Below are 21,224 nucleotides of genomic sequence, written 5' to 3' on the forward strand. Positions count from 1 at the left end.
GCGCACACACACACAAAAAAATCTAACCTGAATTGAAATTAAAATTAAAACTTTAACAATTCTGTTTTGCAGTGTTAGTCAGTGACTGGCTGCTCCCGTATGGGATTAGAACGATGCCACTTTATCCCATAGTCCAGCCAATGATGCACAGCAAAATCTCCAGTGTTAAATTAACACTAGAGAGTGTCTATATGGGTCCACACCTCTGAGTGTTAAATACAACACTGCTGAGTGTTAAATTAACACTTTTGACAGTGTTATATGTTTAAAAGTAACCTAGTCAGTTTTGAAGATTAACAATGGCTAACACTGAGCAGTGCTGATTTTCTAACACTGGAAAATAACTCAAAATGTTAGAAATATTCCAGTGGAGTGACACAAATAATTTGTGTGGCATCAAATTTGATGCAGAACAGCTGATTGTTCTGTAAATAGTTTGAAATCTTAAAATCTTAAAAAAAAAAATGCCTTGGCTGCATTTTTAGGTTAAACAGCTGCAAAAAAAACTTTGTTGTTTGCAAAACTCAGTTACTTTTTTGAAGAAGTAACTATATAATTAATTGCCCAACATTGGTCATTACATGCTGTATTTTGCAGACAGAGAGTTACAGGACTCTCTCCCAGACCACAGAGTTGTGTTTTCAAAATTGGACTTTAAGTTATTTTTACTTCCAATAGTGTTAACATACTACACAAGATTTTTTTTAAAATTCTCATTGTAAGTGGGCTAAAGCAGTTAATTAAAAGTAGTCTAACATAAATGTAAATGCTGTACTTTGATTATTTTAATAAACCATGTAACTTGGATGGATTCGATGCTGGCGTGACCACAGTGCACACGTCTGCTGTTGCTCACAGTGGTCCAAGGGATCGCTCAGGGAGTTTGTGTGTTCACTCAGACACATGAAAAATTAGAGGGAACATTGCTCAGTAGGCATCCTCAGTCCTAGTCAGATGTCCTAATCAACTCAGCTGGCTCCTTTTGATATGGAGGAATAGGGGCTCTACTCTGAGCCCCGTCCAAATGACTGACATTCTCACCCCATGAGAGCTTAGCCGGCCTGTATAGTCATTCCTTCAGTCACCACCCATAGGTTAGAGTAAAAATGTAGATTGACCTGTAACATTGGACCTCTTAGTACCAACTCATAAAAACCACATCCTACCTGAGTATTGTTACTGACCATGTGCATCCTTTAATCTTCTGATAGCTACTTCCAGCCGGCTCACACTTCATGTCACAAAGCTCAAATCAAACGTCTTGAACATGACAATGAGTTCACTTTACTCAAATGACCTCCACAGTCACCAGATCTTAATCCGAAAGTGCTCCTTTGGGATGTAGAGGAACGGGAGGATGTGCAGCTGACAAATCTGCAGCAGCTGTGCAATGAATGTTTCCAGCACCTTGTTGAATCTGCGACACAAAAGGCAAAAATGCACTCCATCCTAGCACTAGCATGTGTACCTAATGAAGTGTCCAGTGCATATATATTTATATAATACTCTAAAGGTGAGTTTATTTTATTAAGAAATGTTAAACTGACAAAAGCTCAGCTGTACCAGCTGTAAATAAGTAATGAAAAAACGCATCAACACAACATTTTGTCTCACATTGTTTAGTTAATTTCACTTTTAGCCACTAGCATGAATACAAGACAATAATAACCACAGAGGATGCAAAAGCCCAGTCAGAACCTCACATACATTTGCGGAGCTTAATCTCTGACTTTATTCAACAAATTGCTTGGCCAGTGTATTCTCATATGAGCAGATTAACAAACAGTCAATGAGGCATTGTGCTATTAGCCACGACAATGTGCTGCGTGTTGCATGATTGCAGAACATTAAGTTGGCTGGAAAACCCTCCAAGAAGTAATTAAGAAAACTGCTGGGCAGCAATTCATTTCAGAATTAGTCGAATTGAAACTGAGCTTGTCAGACATTCATTGTAGCATCCCCACACGATTATCCAGCTTCGTGCAGTAAATGCCTATTTAACACCATTTTGATGATGCTGGAAGAGTGCAGCAGGCTGAAGAGACAAAGAGGAAAAACAAGCACTGCTACATTTATACCATTATCAAATAAAAAAATGAAACAATGAAACATTATTACCTTACCCCAATGGATTGTGAATGACATTTTTCACTGTGTGAGCATCATCTGGGGAAAATTACACTTAGCTAAGCCCACGGGGCCTTTTCAGACTCTATTTGTGATGACAGTCGGGCCTCAAGGCTCACAGTAGAAGTATTTCCCCCAGAGAATGTGAGCAAACAGGCATATTAAAAAGCCAGGCCAGCACAAGGTGATGGATTCATCCCAAAATATATTGTTGTGTTCATTAGATTTTTTAATCAGATCAATACTCTAAATAATTCCTTTCATTATCCAGGAAAATACTATGAATTAATAATATAATTGCGGTAAAACATATAGAAAACAACATTATCGCTCATCAGAGCCATTTTCCACCTGTTTTTTGCCCTAACATAAAAGTATGGATGTCCCAACAGTACATGTATGTCTGTTCCATGCATGCCTTTGGATCACTACGGGGGGGGTTTGAATTCACAAACAGACATAATTAGCTACCTCGCACTGCCTTGTTCCCTCTCTGAACTGTGTGTTTTCTCCAGCAGCACAAACAAGGACCATGTAATCACAGTGTGCTGATGCCATCATGGCTGCACTGCGTCGCGAAGAAGAGCTTTTAAGCAATTAACAAGTGTAAACAAGTCAGACTGGCACGTGTCAAAGGCGGCACCCTGCAGTGTGCCGGATGACTTTTAGAGGCACCTCATACAAAGCGCTTGATTTTTCTTGTAACTCGTGTGTGTTTTCAATCAAGGAATCCTTTTGTTAGAGTTTGTATGCTCCGTAATAACCATTTCGGCAGTTATTAGGTGATTTATTATATTTCACAGCTGGATTACCAAGTGAAGAGAAACTATTTCCGTGATAAAGCAGTGTCGATATCAGTTTGAGCTCAAATTTTTTAAAGCTTTACTTTAATTGATGTGAGCTAAAAGTGTCATTTAGCTGCTCCGCTGACGGTAAGCAACTCCAAGGGAGGTGTGACAGCAGCCGCTGTGATTTTCTCAGATGTGGAGACACTTTCTGGTTAGGATTTGATGGGATTTATCAAACAATTGCTTTATTAGTTACTAAACGTGGACTAGTGACAGAGAGTTGAACAATAGATGAGACAGCTTCCAGCTTAAAGTCCTATAATCACACCTCAGAGCAATTGAGCCTAAACCTCGTAAAACCACTAGCTAAGCTTACTCATCGCACATCCTGTTCTGTCTATTAGACGCTTGTTTCTCTCATCCTCTTAATTGTTTCCCCTGATGCAGCTTTTCATCATTTTTCCATCGCCACATGTGAGATATGGGCTACGGATTTCCTATTAAAACTGTATCAGTCACCATCCCAGTGAGGAGAAGTTTGTCAAGATCGCTGATGTAACATACCTCTGGGAGCCATTAGGGGCCAGTGTTCGAAATCAAAATGATTAAAGGATGCTGTGTTGGACACATAAAAGGGAGTACAAGCAAATGGGAGAGAATAAGAAAGAACAGGAGATCTTCTCCTCTTGTCCTGCTCGCCAACATGTTGCCTTCCCGGTGGCCATCATTTTTGCAGCAGCTGTTTATATTTGTCTTTGAAGCCTCACCGGCAGCGAACTGCTGATTGATTCATTACAGTCATCAAAGTGCTGCCGCTAAAGGGTGTGAAAACCTCTCCATCAGCTAGCACGTGTCTACTTTGTGATATTTGTGAAGGCTGTTTTTGCTTTAATTCGATTGCTGAAGTAGAGGTTCCAGACATAAACTCTCTATATGGACAAAGGTTTCGGGCACACCTCTTAATCTTTGAATTCAGGTCTTTCTTAGTCCCATTCCCACAGGTACAGTAGATGGCAATAAGTATTCAATCGCCCATCTAAATCATTACATTCAGGTGTTCCAATCACTTCCATGGCCACAGGTGTTTAAAATCAAGCACCTAGGTATGCAGACTGGTTTTTAGAAACATTTGGGAAAGATTGGGCTGTAAAGAGCCCATTGAATTTGGGCTTGGTGCTGTAACAGGATGCCACCACTGCAACAAGTCAGTTTGTGAAATTTCTTCCTTGCTAGATATTCTACATGTTAGCAACCCTCATCCGAGAAGCTTCTTCAGTTGTAAGAGCGACTGGTGGAGAGTCCCAGATTTTAAGCCCTATGTGAGTGTCCCCAATCAGGGTTATGGACCCCCTATTGATTCCCCTATTGGTGTGGGTCACAATCAGCCAAGGTTTTTCAGGTGAACCCACTGTGAAACCTAGCCCCACCCCATCATGTGATTTACTGAGGTCAACTGGCCCAAGATGTAAGTGGGCGTTAAGGTGTCTGGGAAGGGATCTCAAAACTGGATTACAGATGGCAGACAGTTGGTGTCGTAAACCACCGCCTCTGTTCAAAGATGGGTGTTCACAGTGGACATAGATGGCCTCTTTCAAACCATCTGTCCTCTCTGTCCAAAATGTGAACATTGGCATCCTCCAAAGAGTGACTTTTGTCCTTTAGATGCAGCTGGACTGCAGAGTCTTGTCCTGTTGAGGTGGCACTTCATCTCATGGGTTTCCCTGTCCAAGAAGCTCTTGTCAATATCATTTGTAGGTGGCCCGGTACTTCTGTTATATAGGGTATCTTATCAGATTAATTTGGTGAGCTGGTGCACTTTGTCTCAAGATGTTCTTCTCTTAAACCTAATGGTCCACATGGTACACAAATTACAGCCTTTTGGTTTGAAGCCTTTTGATGTATGCCATTAAAAGCCTTCTCCCCTTGGTTTTCTGTGCTTTGTCACTTTGTCCAAACAAGAACTTTCTGCCATTTAGCTTTGCAGTGAACAGCAGAGCTGGGTAGATTGATCCAACTATCAATCAATCTACCCAGCTTGAGTCGATACTACCGTGATAGGCTCGATACTTTGTTTCTAACCTCTAACTTCGGTATGTAGCCCACTAAATTGTGTTAAATCTTTTTTAAAAAAGAGTTTCAAAATCTATAAAAAGCTGAAAAGTCTGCTTTGTTGTGTAGATTATTATCGTGGAAAGTAAAAATCCCTTTGACTTAGTAATCATTAAAATGTGTTTTGATTTTTTGGCAAATTGATGGTGATTTATCTCATAACTCATGACACACTGCTCTCTCCTACATAAGCTGCATTAATCAGTAGAAAATAACAGAATCTGTATTGGTATCAGCAATACTGTCCCTGTACTTAGTTGTTATCAGATTGCTAATAAAATCTTGCAGTGTCCCACAGCACCAGTGAACAGTGGATCAGATTGGTACCAAAGGAAAACTTGTGCATGTCTCAGAGATGACAGCAGCTTTGACAGTTGGTATTTTTGTTAAAGGTGTTTTTTCAATCTTTAAAAATTTCACTATTTTCCTACCCTTTAGGACTAAAATCAGCTTAAATATGATAGTTGGAATAATTGTGTTTATGAGTTGGAAAAACTGATGAAATTTTCACATCTCTTTTCTGTGTTCATAATTCTTATTTTTGACAGGATCCCCAATACCACTGGCTGAAATGTATCCTCAAACCATTCATCATGGGGTGATGAATGGTTCCTGCCTGTCAAACTGTGTTATCATTGGCATATTTTGTAGATTCAATTAAATAGATGAGAGCAAATAATATGGTTTTGCATCAGACTGCTAATAACGTTCTTTGTAAAATTGGTTCTTTGCTAAGCTAACCCTGTTGTCGTCCCTTAAGTATAGCTTTTTTATGCCTGTATGATTCATAGGTCAGTGTTAGGTGGTTTAAGAAAAAGAAAATCCTCAAAATAAAAGCTACGAGAACTGGACTGAAAATTAATAGTAAAAGGTTTCTTTTTAACAGCACATCATAAAACATTACTGTTAATTCAAGCAAGGTCTGAAAAATAGAGGTTGTCCCAGAACAAACCAGAAAGAGGAAAGACAATTTCATGTGATGACAGTTGGTGTGACATATGAAAGTTGTACATATACACTGTCTCTGTTCAGCAAGCTGAGCTGGAGAATGGAGCTCTGCAGGACTAATTTAGAGCCCAGTTGGATCCCTCGACAGCATTTCCTCTAAGTACCGCACACGTGATAAGTTCAGGGGAAAGCCGTGCAATCTTCTAACTGAGCAAACATGAAGCGATTATATCTGTTTAATGTGTAAGAGAACTGTATGCACAGAATATCCTCATGAGAAGATCCTCTGTGATTTAAAATGTATGAGTGTGTATTTGTGGGCAAAAAACACAATTGCAGTATTTCAGCACCGGCGTCTTCTAATGTATTGGATTTGCCAAAGAATCCCCAGTGATCAAGTCCAATTCAGCAGCACTGCCCTAATAAGCTCTGCACATCAAGGCTTTTCTGTTTTTCCCCCGCCTCTCTCCGCTTTGCTCCCGTACTCTTTTCCTTCCTCCTGCCTTTCCTTTTCACTGCCACCCATTAGCTAACCTAGCCCACACAATAGCACCCAATCACAACTGGCAATTTAAATTAGCTATTTTCTCTGTCTCTTGCGCTTCAAAACACCTCTCGACAGAATGGACCCTGTGCTTCGGCGGCACCCAGATTATTGGATCCCATTTATCTACGCGCACGGATTTGTGTGTATGTGTGCGTCTGTGTGTGTGTGTGTGTGTGTGTGTCATTTTCCCTGAATGCTACTCTGAGAATAAGAAAAGGGGAACAAAGAAAGAGGAGCCCAGCAATGACAGGGCCACACTCATTAGGCTTTCTAAAGCTATTATAGCAGAATTCCAGCACTATTCTGTCTAGAGCAATTAGTTTTTGCATGTTCACTGCGTGCGTCGCTGATGACGGCGGTGTGCTTATACATGAAGACAGAGCGAATTAGACAGCCTGTCAGTTAGAGAATCCCTCGCCACCTCTTTCATTGCTCATTCCTTTTGAGTTGATGGCTGGGGAAATGGGTTAAAACACACACACATGCACGCACACACACAGAAACCTAATTAACAGACAAGTGCCATGTGGACGCTTTGCAAAATGTTTTTTTTTTAATGTTAAATTTATGCGTGTTGTGCCAGCATTTGGAATTAGCTGTCACGCATGCAACTTGGGTCCGTGTCCCAGCATGCATTTGGATTGTGTGATGTAGGTACCCTGGCAGCAAAGCGATGCAATAAACGCATTAGTCATAACAAGCTGCCCGCACAGGGAAGGAGAGAAAAACAGCTTCAGTAATAAAGCAAGTCACACTGAGGCTCCAGCGTGTGTGCGTTAATGTTCACGCGCATTATCTGTATCTTATATTCAAACTATCTGCTTCTGTTGTTTACACATATACACATACAGTCGCACAACCTCACAAGGTCTTTCTTAAGAGAAAACCCAGCAGACAGCTGGGAGCCTTAGACCTCACTGTGACTGATTGTGAGTGTATACGACTCTGAAGGCAGTGACGCCTCTAACCCAGGGACAAATAAATCACCACGGTGAAGAGAAAAGAGAAACAGGGGAAAAAGATAAAGAAGTCTTGCTGTGAAGAGCAAGACGGCTCCGTGTGCCAAAGAAATCAATTAGAGTAATGCGCAAAACACATTAAAAGGTTCCTCAAAGTAAAAAAACAACAACTCTGCATGCAGTAACAGGGTTCTTTAATTCATATGTGAGTACATGCTGCATTTACTGTACCTACACATGCAGATCAGAAGGATGAGGGATGAAGAAAAGTCTGCGTTATCTTGTGTGATCCTGATCAGAAATGCTGATGCGCACAATGAAAATTCAAATACAGAGTGCGTAATACAGTACACCAATGCTACAACACGTATACGTTTGTACACGTTAAGGCAGAAAATCAGCTCACGGATGTGGTTTCGATTATTTCGTGGCTGTAACACACAGTCACGGTTAGAGGAAATCAATCAATCAATTTTATTTATATAGCACTTTTAAAAACAACAACTGTTGACCAAAGTACTGTACAATAAAATAATCAGATATTATTTAAGAGGAAAGTAAAATAAAAGATAAGAAAATAATAAGAATAAAATAATGACAGACTCATAGAGAATTAAAAGCCAAAGAGTAAAAATGGGTCTTTAAACGAGTTTTAAAAGTATCCAGTGTTGGAGAGGTCCTGATATGTAAAGGCAGTTTATTGCACAGTTTCTCCTCTGTGTTTTAATCTAGACCTAGGGACAACTAGAAGCATTTGGTCTGCAGACCTCAAAGATCTTGCCAGGGTATACCAATTTAAAAGATCAGAAAGATATATAGGAGCTAGTCCACGCAGTGTTTTAAAAACAAGCGTCAAGACCTTAAAATCAATTCGAAAACTTACTGGCAGCCAGTGTAGCGAGGCAAGTATAGGGGATATGTGCTCTCGCTCCCGCTTGCCAGTCAGAAGCCTTGCCGCAGCATTTTGAACCAGATGTAGTCGGCCAATAGATGATGAAGTAACACCAGAGTAGAGACTTGCAGATGTCGAAGCGAGAAGGTTTGTTGGCCCACTCATCCACCTCTACCTTGTCTCGGTGTTGTCTTTGGATCAAGCAGGGAATATCTACGTAAAAGCAGTTACATGGTCTACCTTCATCATCACCTAGATGCTAAGCTTGTTAAGTTTGTTTCTGGGATGGTGGTGTGAAACATGAAAGTTTGGCATCACCCAACAGAATCAAGGAGCTTAAAGACTGGCTTGTAGGAACAAAACCAACAGATATTAGCTTCTTGTTGTATTTAGCATGACCTGAAATTAGCAATTGAGCTCATAAACTCATTTTGAAAGTGTTTTGCTATAAAGACATCTGTGGGGAAATCTTTCTCTGTGACCTCAAAAAAGTCTTTTTTGCTCCTAGCTCATCATTAAAGTGAATAAATGTAAAGCATTTCTGAGATGGCTTCATTTTTCAGCTTTGTCTATCTGATGGGTTCCATTCTGTTTTGTTCAGAGTTTTAGTCAAAGCCATCACGAGATGGCTCATTTCCTTTTAAACATTGTTTTTAGCTAGCCAGAATTAGCACCATATTTAAGAAATGATGCTAGCTAGAATCGGATGATAATTCTGGCTAGCAGCATTACCTGGGTTTTAAATGCACCTTAGAACACACATGCATCAACACTACATATGAGCGGGCGGAGGGAGGTTTGGAGTCTTCACACACCCCTGTTCTCTGTTACCCATTGGGGCGGAGGGGCTGGGAGGAGGAGTTGGCCGTCCGATTGGGGTCTGGAGTGTGGGGCCTCCCTGCTGCTGCGGAGTCGGGGCAGTCTGCTTGCCCGGTGCAGTTTCCCCCTCCAGGGGCAAGGGTACCTAGACCCGGGGCTTAGAGTACGCTTGGGGAGTGTGATTGTGTGTGTAAAGTGTCTACTTATGTCTGTCTCCACGATGGGTGAGTGTTGAGTAATTGCATATGTGAGCATCTGTGTGTGCCTGTATGTCTGTGTCTATATGTCAGGTCGGGTATCAGACGCCACCTCTCTGGGGACATCTCAGGCCCTCCAAGGTATGGAGGCCTATCTCCCCCACCACTCCCCCTGCCAGTGGCAGACGCCCTCAGACATCGGTGCATTGGTGGTTCTTGGTGTCCGGGGCTGGGCGCTCAGGTACGCACCGGCTCACTTCTGGTGCTTCTACGTGCTGCACAATAGTATCCAATATTTAGTATTTACTGTTTATATACACATAGATTATCGCGATGATGCTGTTTATTATATTGCTCTCTTTTTTTGCTTGTTTTCTCTTTTTTCTTTCTCAATAGGTGATCCAGGTGATTGATATATATATATATATATATATATATATATATATATATATATATATATATATATATATATATATATATACACACACACATATATGTATGTATTTTTTGTTTGTTTGTTTTTGTTTTTGTTTTGTGCCCCTTAGCACTGTTCCTCTTCCCCACTGTTTTTCTTTCCCTACCTCTCTTTCTTTGCCCCCATCATGTCTATCCCGTGTTTAGCAAGTGAAAATAAAATAAAATAAACAATAAAAACAAAAGTCAATCAAATGGACCAATACGGCAAGGCCAGGATGGTCCATTTGGTAAAGTAAATCCATTGGGCATCTTTGTTGGCCTTTAGACAATTATTCTGATGGCAAAAGAAGCAAACGGGACAGGCGACAAAAAAAGATTAAAAAAAAGAAAAGAATAAAGTTGGTCATACCAAATATTGACTTTTAAGCTGGTTAGAACTGTACAAACTGAGCTTTTACCTTGTTGCATGGTTGCACGTTTCAACAAATTGCTGCTCTTGGTTCCCTTTATCCTAAGGAAAAATATTAAAAAGAGATGCAGGGTTACTGAAGACTTTTGCGCAGTACTGTAAAACTTAATTTGCCCTGATACAAATGAATATTTATTGATGTTCTGATTTAATCTGAATTATGGAAGCCAATGAAGTATTTTTAATCAAACGTCATATAAATTAACTCCAGTCATCACAGTTTGTTGTTTTCATGTTTTTATTATTCATTTAAGTCAAGCAAATCACAGTTTTGTTTTTAGAATTATGAAACCAAGTCCAACTTTTTCTTTATGGTTCAAATACTTTAAGTTAAAAACTGAACTTTTATAGCCCTTTAGATACACTCTCTGACCTTCCACCCGTTCCTCTGTACCACCTCCTCCACTCTTGCCTATTTTTTACAAACTCCCACTCACTTTTTCATTCTGTCTGCTTTTCCATCTCATTTGGTCAGTCAATCAATAATGCTGGAATAATTTGTCTCCATTTCCCACAGCCTATTCACATGTCAAAGAAATGGGCTTCGCTCTGACATACGCCAGCGAAAGTAATCCAGTCCTCCCACTCACCCGCCACCAATTAGCTCATAAAGTGACTGCAGCTAGGCTAATTAGTCACTGTTACCTTACAGTTGTGTTTTCAAAACCTGAGCGTTTTCTAGGAGCGAATCTAACCGTTCATGCTTTGCCCCAGTCACCTGGTTTTGTGCTGGTTTTCCCAACATGTTTGTATTGTCCGGTACGACTAATGAGCCTGTTGATGGCTAATTATGTTTGTGTTTATTTGGAGACGGGACCAGTGTTGTCCTTCATCAAATACCCCCCCTTACTCCCTCGCACCCCTCCTCCCCTTTTTCCTCTCGCACGCATCCAGACGAGAGCTATTGTTTTTACCCAAAGCGCCTATCTTTCTCTTAACTTTGTGGCGTCTGCGTTGATTAAGCAGCGTGGCGAGCAGCTGGGGAGCGGCAGCGTTCGGGAGTGATAAAATGCCTTCAGGTGGAACTCTTTCAACACCTGCCATCTCCGCTCTGCTCAGCAGTCGCAGGCGGGCACCAGGCCGGGCAGATAGAGGAACAGCAAGCACAGCAGTGCAGTGCAACAGCACTTCTGCCGTCTGGTGCGCCCGGGACAGCTGAGTGCCAAGGACGGGTCAAGTGTGTGTCTGTGTGTTTATGTGTGAAGCCATATGAATCTCTACAGAGGAGGTAAAGCAAGGCAGAAGTGCACGCGCATCGATCAAGTGGAAACTTTTGCAAAGCAGATGTTTTTGCACGTTCTCTTTTCAGCAGGCCTCCACTTCAGTTTGAATCACGATTTAGATTTTGTGTTTTTTGAGCCCCTGGATGACACTGTTAGCTCCCATTTCCCAGCATCCTCTCCTTCACTGCTCGCTTCCCTTCAGTGGCTCCGTTTCGAGAGCAAGTCATTTCCTGCCATCTTTGCCAAGGCTCCTTCTATGACAGCCTTCTCTAACTCCCCCTACCCCTTTCTTCAATAACCGATGGTCTCTTTCTCGCCAGTAGACACTAACAGCTGCATATATATGGATCCAAATGAGGCTGGGCGAGCTTTTTGTGGCTCTTTATGATATATTAATATTTATGCCTCTGCCAACCAAGATAACGACAGCGTTTGAATTTAGCGCCCGCAATTAACAAGTTCCAGCTGCCTCTCTCTTAGCTTGGTGTGGCTGGTTTGTGCATACGTGAGCACAACCATGTGTGCACCTCTGTGTGTGTGCGCGCCGAAATGCTCAAATGAGAGGGCACAAAGACGGGAGATTAAATGCTCCATTTAAATGTTGTGTCACGAACTAAAGGGCAGATCAAATCAATCTTGTTGAAACACAATTAGGATATTCCCGCTACAAACATGATGCTACTTCTCGCACTCTCAACGGAGATAATAACTGTGAACAAAGCAGATGAGAACTTCATGATAGTCTTATAATATCATGTTATTAGAAAGCAGCAGACTGGTGATTGGACTGAGCTCAATGCGTTTTTAATCATCATTCATATTAGGAATTCATTGCCCTGGCAATTTCCCATATTCCAGTTCTCGTTTTTCCATTATGCTCAGCAAATACAAGCTGAAATCTGAGTATATAGAAAAATGAAATTAAATATAGGTGATTTATATAAATATATGCCACTATCAGGACCGAGGAGTCTACCACCCTGCTGGATTTCCGTGTGTGTGTGTGTCATTCGCTTGGTGACATCTACAGAGTTGAATAGTCCTGCTCATTCCTGCCAGACATGTTGGGGGAGAGAGGAGGGGACAAAAAGGACAATGCGTGACAGCATCCATGAGTCACCAACACATATCTACTCAGCAGCAGCTTGGAGCACAGCAGACATGAACGATGACAGCGGTGGCGGAGACCCAGTGAGGTGGAGAAATATGCTTACACTACTCTGTGCGTGCACGCTTAAAAGGAATAAAAATGATTAAGCTCCTTCTATTATTCCACAATTCAATACTTCATAGTTATTCCATGCGGTAATATAAATTCATCTTCGTATTACTCTGTGCTGATGAATAATGCAATACTGGAACTTTGCAAAGCGCCAATTAATGCAAGCAAAGACAACAAAATGTTTGATCAAAAATGCTTTTATTTTATTTTTTTTGTTCATTTATTTATTTTGGTTTTCCTGGAACTGTTTCCACCGACATCAACAATTAGTATGATTTGTTTTCTGGCTGAGAGCAGCTCCTCTGTTCTCTTGTGCTATGCATTAATGAAGAATATTATCCATTTAACAGCGCGAAAGGACACACACACACACACACACACACACACACACACACAATGTTGTAGTCATTACACGCCGTTGGGAGTACACTTTCTTGTCTTTTGTTTCCAGTGTGACCACACTAACTACTGAAAACCTCCTTAGAATTAGTGTGTAAGATCTATTTGGGACACAACATATCCACTGGTTGCCTGGTAACTGGTCCTAGGGAAGAAATGGTTGATCTGATAACATCTAATACTGTGAGATGAGATTTGTTTTTGTAAAGATATGTGTATTATGCTATTTTTATTATGTTTTACAAGGACTTGTTTATTGGTGATTGCAATTGTTTTTAGATATTAAAATGCCTGAGTTTGTTTAAAAGGTACAGTGAGTGAAATCTCACCATTAGATGTCAGTAGAGTGCAGACTGCAGTCAAATGAGTTCTGTTTTCTTACCTCTCCTAATTCAAATGCATAATCGGAGCTACGGTGACCGCTCTTCATTTGTAGTGAGTGTAGGCTGTCAGTCTGCTGTTTACCTCAGCTGCCAATACTGCATGTGCCCACCATGTATTTGCTTTGGAGGAGGCTGTAAAACTTTGTGATGAGTCGATGAGTCAGTGGAGCTCACTTCTGTTCATTATCAGTCATACTGAGGTGAGTTCTTGAGGATATCCTGAACGTTCCTGTTGGTAAGCGCTCTGTTTTTGTTGCTGTTAGCCGCTGTTAGCAGCTGTTAGCCACTGTTAGCAGCCGTTAGCCGCGGTTAGCTGCTGTTAGCCAGCATTAGTGACAGTTTATCTGAAAGGAAAGTCTGAGTCTAACAATGTTGGACACTTAGTGAATAAGCTCTTGTATGATATGAGGATACATTCAAACTATTTGTCAGAGGAAAAGTGAGATTTTTAGGATACTTCAGCCTGACATTAGCTGGTATGATGTTGACTGATAAACAGCAATTGATGTTGTTTAGCCAGATCGTTGTCCAGAGATAGGAGGGTCGCATGTCTAATCTGCTGACAATAAGTAGTTACAACCATATCAGGAATAATAGACATGTTTATGCATGTTTTTGTATAGCACTGGTGCAGAGGAGGAAAGACATAATGAGAAAGATGATGAAAATAGCCATAAATCGGTTTAAAGAGTTATTTGTGATTTTTAAATTGAAAGTAAAGATTTTATATGTATGTGGTGGGTCTGTAACCACATCTATAAAACCCCATCGAAGAAGGCCAACGTCCATTTTGGCCACTGTATTGAAATGGTGGGACTTCCACAAACTGTGCCCACTCCTATGTATTTTAATGGATTAATTCTAAGTTTACGAGAACACATCAGTTTGTTGGAAGATATAATTACACACCATCAGTGGATCTTTTTAAGTACAACATTCCTTTTTTTCTATTTAATAATCTTTAAAAACGTAGTCACTGTACCTTGAGAACATTATAAGATTGTCAATCTCTGTCCGTGCGGGTCTTGGGCATTGAGATTGGCTGGAGTGCTTCACTGTACTAATTCTGAAGTGATGCATCTCTGGTGTTGTTGTTTTCAACAGACATTAAAGTACACATATTTTATTAATGAAGCTGTCTTTTTACTTATAGTATTCCACGGTACATTCAAGGCCTCACTTCGTCACATTTTGAGGCTTGCTTTAACCCTCCATAATGTTATATTTCAGCACACAAGATACCTGTAACCCTATCATATTTGATACATGAGTTTTTGTGAGTGTTTTGCGACCTCAACATCATTGGTGTCATTTCCCACCCCCTGAAAAACTGCAGTTTTTAAATTGCACGATAAATTTAAAGCAATAAATTGCAAAACAATGCCACATCTGGAAAATATGATACAAATTAAACTCATATTGCTTTAATGTTTTTATCAGTGTTGTTTTCATAGCACTGCTATTTTTGATTTTAGTTTTTATTGGTCTGATTTTCCAGGACTAGGAGAAGAAAGAGAATAGTGGAGAAGCCTGAATCCAGCCCATTGGGTGGTTGGTTCACGGTCTTCTTCCTCTTTTGTTTGCTTTAGCCAAGGCTCCCGTCTCTTTTTGGTTCTGTTTGTCCTTTAGGAGTGTCTGTATTTCCATTATTAAAAGCTTGTTGAACAGCGGCAGCATTGTAGCATGCTGGATTTCTCTGAGCCATAAATTTAGAGACCATTATGGTGCCAAACCATAACAACAGTCTCAAGGCTCTTTTTATTATAAGGTATAGACCCTGCAATAACACAGAGTAAACCTAACAATCTGATGGCCTCTTATGAGCAAGCAGAAAGAAAGGAAGAAACCCCTGGTGATGGGAAAGAGAAGACAAAAGAGAGACCAGATGATGTATACAAGGTTATTTTGCCTTTATCAGAATCACATTAGTGCACATTCATTTTTGCATATTTGTATTATTTGAATAAACAAGTAAAAAAAACAAAACATAGAAGCCAGTCATATGAAAGCACAAATGTGTCCATTTCTCCTTTCTAGTGACTTGTTCAGCTACAGATGAACCTTTGTCTAATGCAAATTCACAATGATTCATCCTCTGGGAACCAAAAATGTCTGCACAATATTTCAAAGCAATCAACCCATAGATACCTCCATCTGAACCAAAATGGCAAATCAATCAAGAAAGTGGTGTTTCCAGCCCCAGAGCCATGCTGCCATTTCCTTGTAATTTTATGCCATGATTGCTTCAGTCCTTGTGTTTTTCGCTCTGAATAAGCGCTGGAAACTGAAATCATACAACACAACAAATGCTTAAAGCAAATGAAAATGTAACCGGCAGATCAATAGTGTTGTTTCCAACACACTGAGCTCTTGCAGGTTTTTTCAAAGGGAAAGACAGTCACAATACAGATCTGCAATGGAATATAAAATTAGCATAATCAGTTCTGACCCTCTTTCAAACCTAAACACAAAAGCCAATACTTACCTGCATGAATGCTTAAAAGTCAATTCTCGGCTGGCAGATCTAACAGCAAGCGATGAAGCCGAACTCGGCTCATGCAAAGAGAAGACGTGGTTGACAGACAGTCACGTGCTTTGTAATTCTCATCCGACGTTGCTGCCTTCGATTTCTTGTTGAATTCTGCCTGGCTGATGCTCATAGCGCTAATAAGCTATCCAATGTTCTCTAGGGCCCAAGCTTGACATCTCTTTGTGGTTGCCGGGCTATTATTATAAATACCTGAACATAATAAGAGCCCAGGCTGCAGACGAGTGAAGACATCCAATCAGCCAGCGGAGGGGAAAGATATTGCTGGCTGGGCCCAGCAGCTCATTAGTGAGCAGGTCCAGTTATCCTTTTTGACAACTCGGAAATGTCTAAGCTCACCATAGATGCATTATTCCTGACATTCCTCAACCAATCAGGCCAAGCGGAGAGCCATGGGAGTCACATTTGACAAAGACATGCCTGTAACTGTTGAATTATTCAAGGGTAAAAGTTCACAGGTTAGTTGCATTTGAGCATGAAGTTGGTATTTGATTCATAAATTGATAATGATACATCGAGGGAAATAATCTTGATAACAACAATGTGGATTTACGTGTATGTAGAGTCATCTGAAAATAAGTGTTTTTCACAGGACTCTTACTGCTTCCATTGGACTTACAAAGGTAAGTAGCAGCCAGGTGCTGCTAATCAAATGCACTTGAATAACTGATCGTTAACAAGTGTGAGCACCTCTATAAAAGCAGAAGTTTTGTCACTTTGCTGATCTGGAACATTCGGGTGTGTGTTAACACAATGGTATGATCTACCCAGGAGTGGATCTTCTAGCAACTTCACCTGAAGTTGAAGGCAACGCTCAAGTAAAACTTATTTTTCCATTAGTCTTTTGGTTTGTAAAGATGCAAGTTTTCAAAACAATGCCATGCTCATACACTTCAGTCTGTTTATAATTGTTCTGTAACTTTTAACACACTGAGGTTTAGAGTCTGAAATGTTGCTCATGTCATTTGGACAGATGAGACCAAAGTGGGGATGTTTGATTGTCATGTGCAGCGCTGCTTTTGAAGGAATACAAACAGCACATCAGCACAAACACATCAGATCAGCTGTGAAGCACAGTGGTAGATGGGTGATGACTGTTTTGCAGCCACAGGCCATGGACACCTTGCAGTCATTGCTTGACCATGAACTCCTCTGTATATCAAAGTATTCAAGAGTCAGAAGTGAGGCCTTCTGTCTGATAGCTAAAGCTTGGCTAAAACTGGGTCATGCAACAAGACAATCCTCCCAAGCAAAAAGTGTTGCAGGTAGAGAGCTGTGCATAAAAAATGGCCACAAACCTCAATGGGCCCCATAGAAGAGCGGGCAGAAATTCCTCCATAACAATGCGAGAGTCTGATGAAGACATACAATTAGTTCAGTGTTCCTAAAGGAGGTCGTCACAATCTTTGTGAACCACTTGGCCATCATTTGACAACATATAAGAGCGCGACAGCAGAATGAGCAATGACAAGTATGAAAGTTGTATTGATTATCAGACTGAGGAAGCAGTGATAAATGGATTTTTCTACCATTTGGTTCACGTTTTGAGAAGATTGTCTTTTAAAGACAGACCTGATCTTTAAGAAAAAGGGTCTTGAACTTAGATTTTTTTTCCAAGAAAGAAATGTTCAGAGATTGATGCCGGTCGAGGTAATGCTCTGTGTCACAAACCTCACGCTGATATCTCTCATGTCCTCCCACCGCTTCCTCGCACCTGCTCTCTCTCCCTCTTACACTCTTTCAGCCGTCCACTCAAATCACTTTGATGGCGATATGCAGTCATGCATGAGAGGGCTATCGTAACATGAGCACTAAAAAAGAAAAAGGTAAATGACTTGCATCCAGGTACCCGCCCTCAGACTAAATTAGCCGAGACAAGGGTATGACTTTTGCAGGTCGAGGGCCAAGCTTAAAGCTAAAATAGCAAATGTCACATCAGAGTAATTATTAGTAGCTCAGTTTGTGAGTCGGTCCAGCCTCGGTTCTCACACCTCTGGGTCTGTGTATTTGTATTCTGCTGAAAGAGAACGAGAAAGAAAACAAAACTGATGAGGTGAAGGTTTGTCGATTGCTGCGAGAGATTTAAAAGGTTGAATTTTACCTCAACAACCCCAAAAAAGTCCTGTAAAATTATATAAATGCCATTTTTACAAGTATTTTAAAGCTCAACATGATATCTGAAAAGATTGCAGCTATTTTTGTTTTAAATTCTGTGAAAAATTTACTCTCTACGGGAAGTTCATTACCTGACGATGGAAGAAGCGTTATTGATGGGTGAATTTCTCCCACTCGGACAGGAAAGGCCTCAACTCATTATTTATTTTCCACTCAGAAGCCAGAGATAAAATGGCTGCCGGTTTGACAGTGATGTACGAGCATCTCAGCGAGGGAAAATCCACGGTGCTGATCCTCAGAATATAAACAACAATAATAGGCAAGAATCTAATCGAAAGTAATTAAAAACAAAATGAATAAAACCCAAAGCGAGGAGGGGCAAACACCGGCCTAGCCCTACAGGGACGATAACCCATGGGAGGAAGGCTGGGACAAGATGGGTGAGGAAGAAAATGCAGCAGATTTCATTCTCATTTGCTAATTGAGGAGATAATGTAAATCATTCTCAGAGTCGGTGGAATAAACGGCCCTTAAAAAAACAAGAGAGAGAAGGGGAGGCGGGGGGATCAATGGGGTTTCCAAAGTGCCTGCTCACATGGTGTCCCATCCTGGGGTTTGCGTTGCCTCTGGTCGTCTAAGATTGATCGTTTTAATTGTGGTAAAGGTTAATAACTGATCTGCAGGGAGGCAGAGGGGCTTCAGGACATGTAGCGCTTTCTGGAAAACCATATTCCATCAGTGAGAGACCGGTATGTGTTTAGTGAGGGTAAGAAGACATTGCAACACAGACATGTTCAAGGGAATTGGTGAAAAATGCCATTATTAAGCAGCCTAGTGGCTGTGCACTCAAGGTCTCTGAGCACTGAAGCTCTCGTTTCCTCAGTCCTTATGAATTCACCTTCACATTTTCACTTTTTCTCATGTTCCACTGAAGTGAGGAGGATTAGAAAATGATGTAGACACAAACCAAATTTTCACTGAGCATTTATTGGTTAAATGAGCTTAAACAGATCAAGAAAGAAGTTAAAATGCTGATATCATTCTCGTTTGCTTGCTTCTGGAAGAAGCGAGCAGATGCATAAATGAGCAAACAAAAACCCAGCCTATCATATAATCGAAAGGCAACAGTGAGGTGGATCCCTCCCAACTCCAAACCCAGTATTTTCCTAACCCTGTCTCAACGCTCTGAATGCCTATATCTAATCAAGTCTGAACAACTAAATGAAAGTGATAGCACCATTGATAACCTTAAAGAAATACTGCCGGTATTCTCAAAGCGAATGCAGTAACAAGATTGCACATACAAGGTGGGAATTCAGAGATTCTTACAACTGATTCTTTCTCATATGTATCTCTGGGAGTTCTTTTGTCATGAGTAACTCAAATGCACAAACTGATTTGCTCTGATATTCAACGCTGAGGTTTTTCGCTTGATATTGAAATCACCTGACTGCACCTGTGTTTAGAAAACATGGCAACTTTTGTAAATCACCTGTAAAACTAACCACACCTATCAGCTGGTCATTGGGGATTGCCCTGACATGCGAATTTGCCCCATTTAGTAAAGCATAGATAGTGTAAAAGATGGATGTAGCTACTGAGATGTCACGTGCTGATTTCTGAAGTCCCTTTGGAAGCTTTGTGATGAGCACTGCTGCCATTACCATTGGCAAAAGAAAATAAAAGAATAACAATATTAGCTAATAGCATGTGATTACAGTTACATGCTATCCCAGATGACAAGATAAAAAACATAGGTCTAATCTTTTATGAAACAGAACATGAAAGAAATGACTGAACCCAGGAACTCTCCTGGAAAGTGTTTACAAAAGTCAAGAAAGCTGCTTCTTCATAGACATCAATAGAACTGGAAGTCTTTTCGCAACCACAGCTATCGCCATCTGGTGGCCGTGGGATAGAATGCAGATTTAAGGCACATTGGTTTTGTTTTTCTGACTTGGCACTACAAACATCTTTTGTAAAGGTGACACATGAGCAACATCTAATAAAACCATAAAACATACCTTTTTGTAAAGTTTAAAAAGGTATACTGTCTATACTATGCATAGCATCCTTGTAGCATCGGAGTCAAGGCACATATCTGCAGAGGTTCATGGTTCAAATCTTTGGTGCATCTTCTAATCAGCCCAACTCCCCATCTCTCCTCATGTCTCCTCACTGTCAATTCATTGCAAAATACAAAGAAAAGATAGAAATGGAAAACAGCAGTGAGGCTGTAATTGTATTAGTCATGGAGCAATGCACACACAGTGTTTATGCTTTAAACAAATAACTGGAGTTTCAGTCACTAAAAGCTGCACACAGAGTATTTAGTCATTCAGAAAGCAGTCCCAGCGTCTCAGAAACTTCTGTAGCACTTTATTCTCTTTCATCAGGGGAATCTGCGAGATGTGTGGTCTATTCAGGATCACAAAAGGTACAAAGTAACACTCCAAAACACTGGCAGTCTTAGCAGTAACAGCTCTGTCTACTTTTTAAGTCATTGCACAGTCTGTAATAAGAATCAGAGCTGCAGGTGTTTGTTCATTTATCTCTCTGAAGGTCACACTTCTCATTTATATATGTGTGTATAAATGAGTAAAAGGGGCTGCCACAGTGATAGTCAATATTTCAAAGCATTGTTGATTTTGTTTTGTTGCAGAAATATAACCTCAGCTTTTCATTTGAAAGGGAAGCCTGGGAATAAAAGCAGGTTTTAAATATCAGGACACTCTTACAAACCTTGTAGCCGTCAATACTGCTGATTCTTAAATGACGAGCTGCTCTTGGACAGCTGTGTCCTTTCATTCTTCAAGACAATCAATAGAAAATCCCAATCTAAGGCTGTAGTGAAAAAGGTCCTTGGCATGATTGTGCTGGAAAGGACGAGGGGAAGCCCCTAATGAGAGAGTGGGAGGAAGGCTGCTGAGATCGTTTAATCATTGTTCCTCATACATCCACTTATCAGGCTGCAGCAAAACTAGCCTTAATGGCTTGGCTGACTTAGGCAGGATATTATTTCATACATGAGGGAATTAAATTAATGCATGACAGAGTTCAGT

Source organism: Diplotaxodon limnothrissa, linkage group LG3 (assembly GCF_057381915.1).
Source record: "Diplotaxodon limnothrissa isolate DT_005_m linkage group LG3, D_limnothrissa_male_GT1.1, whole genome shotgun sequence".
Lineage (NCBI taxonomy): Eukaryota > Metazoa > Chordata > Actinopteri > Cichliformes > Cichlidae > Diplotaxodon > Diplotaxodon limnothrissa.